Below are 10,175 nucleotides of genomic sequence, written 5' to 3' on the forward strand. Positions count from 1 at the left end.
CACAAGCTATATTAATCTTCCTCTTCTTTAGAATCTTAACTAGCTCTATGGACTTTCTCGTCAACGTCCCAATATTCCAAGAACCTACTCTCAACCTAGATGCTCCTTTAACCCACTTATCCCTCCTTACCCTCGTCCCCTTCCTCGATCCTAAGCAAGAATATGACCCTAGTCTACCATCACTACCCAAAGCCACGAAAATGTGTATGAACTAATAAATTATTCAAAGGTCCAAAGTCATCAAATGTAACTACAAGTGTATGAACAAAGAATAGATATGGAAACCAAAGGTACCAACTCCAGTTGAGATAAACCTGGTTGCCGTCGAAAAATACTATTCAATAATTCATTTCGTTCCTTTTCCTACCTGCAAGATGGAAGTATGGTTTCCCTCGGATGAATACGAATCCCATTTGGAAAATCGTTTATGTTCTAATTTTACTTGATCTGGGATTGCTCCAACCCTATATCAAACTTCAACTCTGTTTGCCATGTCCTCATATAATCTCTGCAGCATTAAGGAGAAAAGTTGGCTATCAAACCGATATATACTTTAGCATTTTAGTGATTTCACCTACTAACTGGCTTGTAGTCAGATTTATGCATGAATTTTAGAACAGAAATAGTGCTTTTTACATACAAAATCAGAAGCATACAAGGCACTAGTTCGTTCACTCCTATAGTAATTTTGCACACAACGGACCGCCTTATCATTGTTAGAGTGGGTTAGAGTCCTATATTGATTATGGAATGACTGGTGGTTTGCAAGTATGACAATCCTCCCCATGAGCTAGTTTTTGGGGATTGAATTGGGCGCAGGTGTCATATCTTTATATGATATTAGAGTCAGGATTGGATGTGACTTTGATCCACGCTCCATTTGGGATTGGACGTGATAGGTGGGTATTGCACATTAGTTGGGGATGGACGCGTGGTTTGTTTATATGAACTTGGACAATCCTTTCTTCATGAGCTAGCGTTTGGGGTTGAGTTAAACCAGTGTCATATATATACAATCATCATGTCGTAGGTAACGTGAATAAAAAAGAACAAAGAATTATATGCATACACCTTAAGGTGGTTGGAAGAATCATTCACCTATTTTGTTGTATTCCTTACTTTAATAATTGAGAAGTTAGGAGACTTTAATCATTTAAGTCAACTACTCCCTTTGTAGCATTTTGTATTGTTGTTGTTTGATTGAAGACAAAGTTTAAGAAAGAAACATTTTATACATGTAACAAAAGTACCCTTAGAACCTGTGTTTCAAAAATTAACAATGTCACATTAAACAGAAGAAGGGAGTACCTTTATTTGAGAAAAATCTGCATCAAATTGATCTGACAAAGACAGAGACTTAAAATAGGCAGCAGGGGATCTTGCCTCGACGTTGACTTTGTTGCAATAGGGAAGTCATTGGTGACTATATCGTAGGATCAGCTGTACACACAAATATATCTAATCTTGGGAGCTCTTTCTCATACCTATTTCATGGACAATAATTAAACAAGTAATGTGTAGGCTCTCTAGTAACTTAAACTTATAGATAAGGACTTCGCGTACCTTTGTAAGAGCCTGTCTCTAAATATGTGACGCTAAACTCTGTTCCAGCGAAGTGATTGAGTGAGTAGACAATATATTCCAAACAATAGTTCAGCGCCATTCCAATCCAACCCAATGTACCATCTTCCCTTGGTTTTGGTATGTTACATAGTCTATAAACCCAAATCGAAATAATCCCACAAAAAAGAAGAAGTGGAAAATAGCCTATATATAATCCTGCACTTTGCCTTCTTGGTCTCAAAGAGAGGCTCATACTTTGTTTCCATCCTTATCTCTGTAAGTATATATATGATGCACCTCTAGTTTCCACAAAGTACCTCGTACTTGTTCTCTTCTTTATTTTGATGTAGTTACATAAACAAATAGCACTGTTTTTGCTTCTTGTGATATTATAATGATTCTGTAGGAGTTCAACTATGACAACTGGAAATGAAACACTAAGTTATAAAACTATATCTTATTTTAAAGTAGCCAGCTCGAAATAAGTTGTCTGAACAATCAGTAAGCGATTAAGAACTTTGTTTTCTTTGTATTTTCAAACTTTCCGAGACAACATAATCTGTCATAAAGCATGCCACTACAAAATAGTTCCTTCAAAGCTAGTTTTTGTTCGTTCCTGATCAACGTTATGAACAACGGAGGTTGTACTGGAAACCACACCTTTCATCTTATGTAAATATTTCTTTTGGTAACTCTTAATGTTGATGGTAACTCATAATATCAAATAATTGTTGTAGGAACGGAACTGCGAAAATCAAAAAACAATATTCAAGTGCATTCTAATATTGTAGCTCGTTAAATCCTGGGAATTAGTTAAAAAATTTCCCTCAAACACAAGTTTTAGCTTCTGTAGAAGCATGCACTTCACATTCTTGACCAACTCGTGTCTGTGCGCGTCTAGTGTGATACTTTCACCACTCATCTTTGATTAAGATCTGTAGTGTTCTACGCTTCACCTGTAAGACGGACTCTTAGCTGATATCACAGTGATATAATGTCTTTCAAAGCTTCCAATTTCCGTTTCCCCCGAAACAGATCCATAGAATCTATCGAGTAGCCAACTCTACTCTCTATAATTATTTTAATGTCTCGAACAATTAAGGAAGCCTTTTGACCCCAATCCTATATTTGACATCCTAGATAGTATCGGAAATCCTTGAATAAACCATAAATGCACCATTTGCATAGGGTCTCTTCACCTAAAATTTCCTCGGGACTGAATTGTTGATATAAGCATGAAAGGTTGAGTTTTTGGTAATGCCATAATTGACTAGCTTTTGTTCATCTGTTAGGAGACCATCTTTTGAAAATAGTTGCTGAAGACATTCCACTATGTCCTCCTTTTCATGTAATAAAGATTTGACGTTTATGATACTATCTGATTCCTTAACTCTTAAAGAGACTGTTTTATTGACCTTCACGTCTATAGTTATGTGCAGAGGAGGGGTTTTGATGCACCAGTTAGGAGGTATGAGCGGCTTGATTTGGGGATTATGCGGAGGGGTAGGGGTAGACCGAAAAATATTGGGAGAGGTGATTAGACAGGATATGACACAACTCTATATCACCGAGGACATGACCTTTGATAGAAAGGAGTGGAGGTCGCGAATTAGGGTAGAAGGTTAGTAGGAGTAGAAGATTAGTAGGGATAGAATCATGTCTTGCCTTGTGACGGTTTTGTCATGCCCCGGGAGGGTACCCTAGACGTGGGCGGCACTCGAAGGCCATTTTTGACCTCCGAGCGAACCACCTGGTCCAGTCACACATTCAATCAATCACATTCTCTTAGCGGATAACTCAATTAAAGAAATGCTATTCATATATAGGGCCGAAGGCCAAACATTTACAACCCAACAAGGCAATAAAATAAGACTCCTCAAAATAATCGTTCGACCTCCCTACACTCCATTCTATGAAGCCTCTATTACATTCTAAGAGGTGCCAATGACAAGTCCATGGCTACCAACAATAAAAGTAAAGGAAATGTCAACAGTACATGAAGGCTCAACATCCTCCGGAAACTAGGAGGACTCACCAGCTAGCTGAGAGTGTATGTGGATCTTCAATGGAGTGTCGGTTGATGACCTCTGGTATCTGTCTCTGCATCATGAAATGATGCAGTCCAAATGGCGTCAGTACATGGAATGTACGAGTATGTAAAATGGACGAATACAATGAACATTAAGGAAGAATTTATCAACTCGGAAGCTCAACTCAAGAGGAATACCAACTCAATCAAATGTCCTAAGTCTAAATGATAATATGATTTAGACGGGACCAATCACATACAATTCAACTCAATCTAACTCAGAGTACTATCAAGACCTATTTGGGAGTTTCTCTTATCCGACAACCATCACTTATGAGCCAGTGAAAGTACAACAAACCGACATTGTTGCCGCGTCCGTTCATACTTTGCCAAGGTATGAACGAATCAAAAAATCATGGATCCAATCCAACTAGGTCCTATAATGTCAGGAAAGATCTGTCGGGGAAGCATCCGACTTTAACGGTTCCATCCCCCCTACATTTGGCGATGCAGTTATTGGGTTCGAATATGGACTATACTTTTTCCCAATTCGGTGCTCGATACTCCTCCCAAGACTCAATTCTCATAAAACTCCATCCAATCAACTCAATCAAATCACATCAACAAGTCTTATTACAACCTTGTCAACTCATCAACTCTATCACAATCGAATCTCTTCTGATCATACTATCCGATAAATCTCAATCATATCTTCAAAAGAATTTAAATGCACATATATAGCATCATCTAGATATAATCAATCATTTCTTTGATCCATTTGAGAAATCTTTGAGGCTTATCACAATTTCAAGACTTTAAATAGACATTTCATATTGAGCAACATTCTCAAGAAAATAGCATCCTTTATCATAATCTACATAGTAAAAAGATAAATAGAACATATTTCACAACTCATTTCTTCACTACTCATACTCAACTAAGAGCTCATTTTTGGAACCTCTTAGCTCAATAACATTGACACATATAGAATCAAATAGATAGAGGACCAAGTTCATACAAACACAAACAATACCAAGAAACTCTATTCTCATAAACATCTAACCTCAAAGCAAGAGTAGGGCACATGGATGAACTCAATCCATATTTTAGATAGCCTTACATACATTAGTGAAGACTTGAAGAAAACCTTGATATTGGGTCTTCAATGGAGAACTCAAATCTTGAAGCTCTTGGAACTCTTCTTGTTGGAGAAGGATTTGGAGAGGAAGAAGAGAGAGAGAGAGAGAGAGGAGAGGTTTCTAGGGCATTTAGAGAGAGAGTGGGGGCTGAATAAATAATCCCAAAATAGTCTAGGGTGATACATATATAATTTGGGGCAATTCCCAAATTGCCCCTTCTCAAAAGTTCTGAAAAATAGGCAAAAATGCACCTGGCGCGATAGTGGCGCATCGCGCCATTGCAGTGCAAGGCTGAAACATGCCTAAAACTTACACACCTCGTAGTGGCGCGCCGCACCATAGACCAAACTACTGAGGCATGTTTCTGGCGCGATAGTGGCGCGTCGCGCCCTTACAGCGCCAAGGCCAAATTTTCTGGGTTCTGGAAATTTGGCCTATAAAACCTTGCACAACTTTTAGTGGCGCATCGCCCCAAGGACCAAACTACTGAGGCATTCTGGCGCTATAGTGTCGCGTTGTGCCCTTACAGCGCCAAGGCCATTTCCCCAGCAGTTGCGACCCAGGCCAAAAAATGAAATTCCTACCGTGCTAGTTCATCTTAGGATCGTCATATCTTTTGACTCCGAACTCCAAAATTTACGTCCTTGGTGGCATTGGAAAGAAGACTCGACGACCTTTACTTTGATAGGTCATGGGCCACCTAGATTGACGTCCTTCAAAAGATAGGGTCATCAAAAGTCGACCCTTATATGAACTCATCCTTAACTTAGCCACGATGGATCTTTTGGGCTTAGCTCGGTCCTAGGGGTCCTTGGTGACCCCACATCACCTCTAATACTACTCTGTCCCTTAGAGACTCATCTTAACTCATGAATATATTTCAAGATACTCGAGTTCGACCCCCCTCCCGAACACAAGAAGGGTTCAAATCTTTGGAAAAATTTGAGGGGTGTTACATTATCTCCCCCTTGGGATCATTCGTCCTCGAATGATGAGAAATCAAGAATAGACTCGGGGTGCAAATCACAATCAAAACTCATTCATTCAATCAGTCAAATTCTCAATCAATTATCAATCAAGACTCAAGAAGGTACAAATAAATTCAAGTCAAGGAAATGGTCATTACCTTCAACATTCTCCTCGTGAATAGATGGGGATATTCAGATTTTATGGCTTCCTCTGCTTCCCATGTGGCTTCCTCAACAAATTGGTTTCTCCACAGGACTTTGAATGAGGCGATTTCTTTGTTCCTCAGTTTGCGAACTTGGCGATCAAGAATTTGGACCGGAACCTCTTCATAAGACAAGCTATCCTTAATTCCAATGATATCAATGGGGACTACAAACGAGGGATCGTCCAAGCACTTTTTCAACATCGAAACGTAGAATACCGGATGAATAAAGGCTAGCTCTGAAGGCAACTCCAACTCATAAGCAACACTCCCAATCCGCCTCAATATCTGGTAAGGACCAATATATCGAGGACTAAGCTTCCCCTTTTTTCCAAACCTCATGACACCCTTCATGGGTGACACTCTCAAATACACCCAATCATCCACCTCAAACTCTAAGTCTCTCCTCCTCACATCGGTGTAAGATTTTTGGCGGCTTTGGGCTGTCTTTAGCCTCTCTCGAATAACTCGCACCTTCTCCATGGCTTGATGAACAAGGTCAGGCCCAATCAACTCGGCTTCACCAACTTTAAACCACCCAATGGGAGACCTACACCTTCTCCCATACAAAGCTTCATAATGAGCCATTTGAATGCTTGCATGATAGCTATTGTTGTATGCAAACTCTATGAGAGGTAAGTGATCATCCCAATTTCCCTTGAAGTTAAGCATACATGCCCTCAACATATCTTCTAATGTCTGGATGGTGTGCTCTGCTTGGCCATCTGTCTGGGAATGGAAGGCTATACTCAAGTTCACCCTCGAACCTAATCCCTTCTGAAAGAATTTCCAAAATTGAGAAGTGAATTGAGTTCCTCTGTCTGAGATGATAGACAAACGGACCCCATGCAATCTGACAACCTCCTGCATATACAACTTTGCATAATCTTTTGCGGTATCAGTAGTCTTAACTGCCAAGAAGTGAGCTGATTTCGTCATTCTATCCACAATCACCCAAATGGAATCATGTTGCTTTCGGGACTTCGGCAAGCCTGTAATAAAGTCCATGTTGATTATCTCCCACTTCTATTCTGGAATTTCTACGTTTTGGGCTAAACCACATGGACTTTGATGCTCAACCTTAACCTGTTGTCCATTCGGGCACTTGGAAACAAATTCCGCAATATCCTTCTTCATCCCACTCCACCAATAGATTTCCTTCAAGTCATGATACATTTTTGTGGAGCCTGGATGAATGGAGTACCTGAAACTATGTGCTTCGGCCATAATCCTCTCTCGAACATCATCGACATCCGGCACACATAATTTATTTTGGTACCTCAACACACTATCTCCCCCTTTGGTGAAAACCATTACCTCTTGTTTGTGAACAACTCCCTTCAATTAGAGAAGGATAGGATCTTGGTCTTGCTTCTCCTTTACCTCTGCCACAAGTGAGGACGTAGACCCATCCTGAATAGTAACTCCGCCTTCATTGTTCTCTTCCAGATGAACTCCCAAGCGGGATAATCTGTGTACCTCCTTCGCCAATTCTCTCCTTACTTCCTCCACGTGGACAGTGCTACCCATAGACAACCTGCTAAGAGCATTAGCCACAACATTAGCTTTACCTGGATGGTAGAGGATGCTCATATCATAGTCCTTGAGTAGCTCAAGCCATCTCCTTTGCCTTAGGTTGAGTTCCTTCTGGCTAAAGACGTATTGCAAGCTCTTGTGATCAGTGAATACATCAATATGCACTCCATACAAGTAGTGGCGCGCCAGATTTTAAGCGCAAACACCACAACCGTGAGCTCAAGGTCATGAGTTGGGTAATTTCTCTCGTGAACCTTAAGCTGTCTTGAAGCATAGGCTATCACTTTCCCCCTTTGCATTAACACATAACCCAAACCAATTCTGGATGCATCACAATAGATCACAAAACCCTCTGTACCATCGGGCAAGGTTAGAACAGGGGCAGTGGTTAGCTTAGTCTTCAATTTCTAGAAACTCTCCTCACAAGCCTCAGACCATTGGAACTTAGCCTTCTTTAGAGTCAGCTTAGTCAATGGTGATGATATGGAAGAGAATCCCTCTACGAACCTTCGATAATAGCCAGCCAAACCCAAGAAGCTCCTTATCTCTATCGGGGATGTGGGTCTGGGCCAACTCTTCACTGCCTCAATTTTTTGAGCATCAACCTGAATATCATCTCCAGATATAATGTGGCCTAGGAAGGCCACTAATGCAAGCCAAAATTCATATTTGGAGAACTTTGCATACAATACCTGGTCTCTGAAGGTTTGTAAGACGACTCTAAGATGATGGGCATGCTCCTCCTCATTCTTGGAGTAAACCAGAATATCATCTATGAACACAATCACAAACATATCAAGATATGGATTGAATACTCGGTTTATGAGATCCATAAAAGCGGCAGGGACATTAGTCAACCCAAAGGACATGACCAAAAATTCAAAGTGGCCATAACGAGTCCAGAAAGCAGTCTTCGGAATATCACATTCTCTCACCTTCAACTGGTGGTAACCGGATCTCAAGTCTATCTTTGAGAAGCACGTGGCACCTTGAAGCTGATCAAATAAATCATCTATTCTGGGGAGAGGGTATTTGTTCTTTACGGTGACCTTGTTCAGCTGCCTGTAGTCAATACACATCCTAAGGGACTTATCTTTCTTTCGAACAAATAGGACCGGAGCTCTTCATGGCGAGACACTCGGCCTAATAAATCCCTTATCTAACAAGTCCTTCAACTGCTCCTTCAACTCTTTCAACTCGGCTAGGGCCATTCTTTAAGGAGGAATTGAGATAGGCTGGGTATCAAGAAGAACATCAATCCCAAAGTCGATCTCCCTATCAGGAGGGACTCCAGGCAGATCTTCAGGAAAAACATCCGGAAACTCGTTGACAATCGGAACCGACTCAAGGGATGGAGACTCAATTCTGTCATCTTTCACTCGAACAATGTGATAAATACACCCTTGTGAGATTAGCTTCCTAGCCCTAAGGTATGAAATAAACTTACCCTTAGGCGCAACAGGACTACCCTTCCACTCTATGACAGCCTCTCTCGGGAATTTGAATGTGACAATCTGAGTTCTACAATCAATAGAGGCATAACAGACATAGAGCCAGTCCATGCCAATGATCACATCAAAATCAACCATGTCCAACTCAACTAGGTCGGCCAAAGTGTCCCTATGATAAATGGACACAGTGCAATCTCTATAGACTCTCCCAACTAAGACAGAATCACCGACAGGAGTGGCCACACTAAAAGGCTCAAGAAGGCATTCAGGAATTTTATTGAATTTACTAGCCACATAAGGAGTCACAAAATATAGGGTGGCACCCGGATCCATCAATATATAACAATCGAAATAAGAGACTCAAATCATACCCGTTATGACGTTTGGAGAGTTCTCCTGATCTTGGCGACTACCCATGGCATATAGACGGTTTGTACCTCCACTCGTACCTGAAGTAGCGCCCCTCTGATTACCCCTAGCTGGTGGTAGAGAACTGGGCTCTGTTCCCCTATGCTAAACACTCCTTCTGAAAATGGTCTATTTGGCCGCATTTATAACAACCCATCCTTCCCGCTCTACACTCTCCCAAGTGAATCTTACCACACTTGATGTATGATGGCTTCCCTTGCGCACCTTGACCCATGCTAGCTTGGGATTGAAAACCCTAGGGTCTAAAATTCTGGCGACCTTATCCCTGCCGAACATACCTGTTCTGCGGCATCGGTGCACTGGCGGTAGATGAGGCATAGTTGGAAGGCCTCTTCTGGAAGAAGGACATGTTGCCCTTGCTTTGCCTCAGTTCACCCTCAGGGCCCGCTGATTTTGCCTTCTTGCTCAGGTGCTCTTCTCTGTCTTTTCTTTTCTCCTCCTCTACCTGTTGAGCATACACCATTAATCTGGAAATATCCATATCCGAGATCAATAATGCTGCCTTGCACTCCTTCTTCACATGCCTCCCTAATACGGAGATGAACTTCCTTATCTTTGACCTCACATCTGGAATCATTTCTGTAGCATACCTGGACAGTTGTATGAACTTTAGGCCATACCCCTTAATCGACATACCCTCCTATTTCAGCTTTACAAATTCCTCCACTTTCGCTTTCCTCAATTCTCGGGGAAAGAAGTGGTCAAGGAAGGCTCCCTCAAACTCATCCCATCTAGCAGGTTCAACATCCTCACCCCTACTCTGTTCCCATTGGTTATACCAAATGTTTTCCATATCTTTGAGTTGATAAGACACCAACTCGACCCCCTCTATTTCCGTAGCATGCATAGCTTTCAGA

At 41.3% G+C, this 10,175-nt stretch overlaps 1 pseudogene; it reads right to left on the reverse strand.

Annotated features, from left to right (window-relative positions):
• Positions 1–2,317: 2,317 nt before the first annotated feature.
• On the reverse strand, positions 2,318–9,610 carry LOC129905027 (polyubiquitin-like; annotated as a pseudogene).
• Positions 9,611–10,175: the final 565 nt, after the last annotated feature.

The sequence above is a fragment of the Solanum dulcamara genome, chromosome 10 (genome assembly GCF_947179165.1).
Source record: "Solanum dulcamara chromosome 10, daSolDulc1.2, whole genome shotgun sequence".
NCBI lineage: Eukaryota > Viridiplantae > Streptophyta > Magnoliopsida > Solanales > Solanaceae > Solanum > Solanum dulcamara.